The 3,368-nt window shown below is 37.8% G+C and overlaps 1 pseudogene; it reads left to right on the top strand.

The window, feature by feature from the left end:
• On the top strand, positions 2,117 to 3,368 carry LOC104748397 (annotated as a pseudogene).

Genomic DNA, 3,368 nt, shown 5'->3' with positions numbered 1-3,368 from the left:
TACAACTAGAAGAGGAAAGGATTTTACCGATACATTGTTTAAACCAAAGACATCTTGTCTCGAGACTGATTGAGCTCTCGAAGGACCATAGGGAATCCGCATACCGATTGGTGTTCACGGTCTTCAGCACAGATGGCATAACAAATGGCATAACAAGAGAATGAAACTTGGCTTTCTCCGCATAAGATGCATCTTTCTCTATAAGTGCTTTGTCAAGGGTCTCCCGGGATTTAACCGTAAGATAATCTAGACCCACTTGAACCTTTCAACGCCACAGAGAACAAGTAATTAAGCTAGGGAAACCTTATTCTAAATGTTCTAACCCAACACTAACCAAAGCTCAATCCCCTGACTAACAAAGAATTATAGTCTGGATGAGAAACTTAGCCCAAACAAGGGAATCTACAGCCCATACAGGGAAGCTACAGAACCTGAGCAACTGATGATACCAGATCTTAAACGGTTACAATCTGATCAGAGCAAACATGAGACACAAGAGGAAAGCAGAAGAGAAGAAGAGATACCGAGATAGAGAAGATTCGAGATCGGCTTAAGCAAAGAATTGTCGATGAAGGAAGAGGAAAGAACCGTCGCTAGAAGAAACAGGAGCCTCCACTTCGCGTATACTCACTAGAAAGAATCAGCGGTCATAACTGAGCCTATCCAAAAATCCCTTCCGTGAATCGCGAACACCAGCGGCACCCCGAGCACCTCAGCAACCAACAGAACCTATGAAACGGGAACCAACAAACTCGCTAGATCTAAACCTCCACATCTACAGAACTCCTCACCAAAAACCTTCACGCTTTACCAACCGCATGATACAATAACAAGGACTGAAAAAACTAAGCAAGAATGTAAAAGAGGTGACCGACGCTGGCGCTATATGAGCCGCCACGCGCCGGTCAAAGTTTTAACGGAGGCTTTGAGAAAGAGAGGCGGCGAGAAAGAAAATTAGGTTTTAGAGAGAGGGTGGTCTGATAGTCAATTAGTCATTCAATTATTATATTTCAGTACTTCCTAATTAATCACCATGGCGCTTGCATGTGTGTTTGCTTCTCTACTATTGTTATCGCTGTTTTTGCTATCCCAATTTTTATAATTGAAGTCCAATGTTTCTCTTTCAGTCTATGTTACTTTCGATTTCATTAAATAGTTCATAATGTTCAAACTCGAGCATTTTGGTACGGGGAGAGAAAGATACAAGCCTGCAAGGGACGTTTCTTTGTCGAATTAATGAACATATGTTGGGAATATCAAAATAGAGCAATGTTTATAACTTTATTAGAAAAATATATAACAACTAAGAGCAAGGTTTTCTATTTTCATCTGTAAACTCTATTATAGAGTAATTTTTGCTCCAATGGATCTCTATTTTTACTTTTATAATAGAGATTGCTATTTTTTTATCTATATATAGAGGAACTCTATTTTTTACTCTATAAATAAAAGTGAACTATTTTATATGTAAAGTAGTTCTCTTAATCTTTAACTTCTTATATTTATGACCAAAATAAATAAAATAAATATTTTTAAGAACTAATAATAAAAATTTAATAAAATTAAGTATTTTTAAGAACTAATAATATAAATTTAAGTATAAATATTTATTTTAAAATATTGAGACTACCATTTGGAAAAGATAATTTATATAAATAATAAATTTTAATTAGTGTTTGTGAAAGTCTTTTTTTTATTTGACAAACTAAAGTGGGAAGAGAAAATTTTTTAATTAAAAACTAACTAAAATCTATTAAAAAAAAATAGAGCCACCGAGTTGTGTTATACAGTCAATGGATAATCAAAAGCAAAAAGGAAAGCACTAAAATATGTACAAAATCCCAGAAATTGGAAATAAAGTAAACAAAAAAAAAAAATCTAATAGGAATTCAAACCTACAATATCCAAAAAAAAAAGGGAAAATATATCAAACAAAACAAAAACAAAAAAAGTTCCTTTTTTCTTTGTTCGGTTGTGCATTGAACAAAACTGGAGCAGGAAAAGGAAAATAAAATCTTAGGAATCCCTCTCTTATCTCTATAAATAAATAAACACTCTTAACAAATTCTTCAATTCGTCTTTTAGGTTTTCCACATATTATATTTTCTCTCTATCTCTCTCAAAAAACACAGCAAGCAATGGAGAATGAAACGAGTCAACTAATCTCATCTTTCATCGAGATTTCCGGAGGCCAGACCGAGGAAACCGCAGTCCAGTTCCTTGAGGCAACTAGCTGGAATCTGGAAGATGCCGTTAACCTCTTTCTCATCTCTAGGAGAAACCCTAGTCATCGTCATCATCAAACTCGAGAAAAAATCCCTTCAATTAAGGATACTCTCTATGATGATTTCATGTGTCCAACTTCGGTCGCAGTATGTCCTGAAGATGTGTGGGACGACTCGACACCAGAAGAACCGTCAGATTCTAGGTTGTCTTCCTTGTACCGTCCTCCTCTGGATCTGCTTTTCAATGGTTCCTTTGAAAAGGCAAAAGCAACTGCCTCTATAAAGGATCTATGGTTGCTCGTAAACCTCCAATCAACGATAGAGTTTGCTTCCCACACTCTTAACCGAGATTTATGGTCAAACGATACCGTGTCTCAAGCCATCGGGTCCGGCTTCGTCTTGTGGCAGGTCTACGATGATACCAACGAAGGACAAAAAATATCAACTTTTTACAAGATCGACTCTGCTCCTCCCGTGATTCTCCTCATCGATCCCATCACTGGTCAGAAGATGCGTACATGGAGCGGTATGATTGAAGACGTGTCCTCACGAACACGTTGCGTCTCTGACAAGCAACAGACGTATTAAAACAGAGAAGGTTTGCTTTTTAAGCAGCCAGGCTGACGACAACGACCATCAAGACATGTCTACGTTTTGGGACGACGATCGCGTTGTGACGACTTCTCCTTCTTGGGGGAAAGAATTTGACGAGACTTGTCTGTCAAGTGATGACGTGTTTGAGTTCCCAGTTCTGACAGAAGAGCCAAAAGGAGACTGCGATCGAAGCCTTTTATGCAGTCTGTGCATTCGATTTCCAGATGGGAGAAGAAAGCAGAGGAAGTTTCTCAAGAGCGAACCGATTCAGCTTCTCTGGTCTTTCTGTTATTCTAACATGGAGGATTCAGAGAAAAGGGCGTCCAAGCTTGTGCAGGCGATTCCTGGTGCTACCAAGACTCTAGATTATGGAGCTAAAGCCACGTTTGATCAATCTGGGATTGATAATTCGATAGTCTCGGTTACTTGGGAGTGAAGACTTCGACCTGTTGTTTTCTTCTTTATATCTTCTCTTTGAAGTATTTTATTATGGAAGTAACCCTTGCATTCTTGTTTGTAATTCGAAAAACTTATGATTGGTTCATCTAT

This window comes from Camelina sativa, chromosome 15, assembly GCF_000633955.1.
Source record: "Camelina sativa cultivar DH55 chromosome 15, Cs, whole genome shotgun sequence".
Classification (NCBI taxonomy): Eukaryota; Viridiplantae; Streptophyta; class Magnoliopsida; order Brassicales; family Brassicaceae; genus Camelina; species Camelina sativa.
This window is presented reverse-complemented; position numbering and strand designations above follow the sequence as displayed.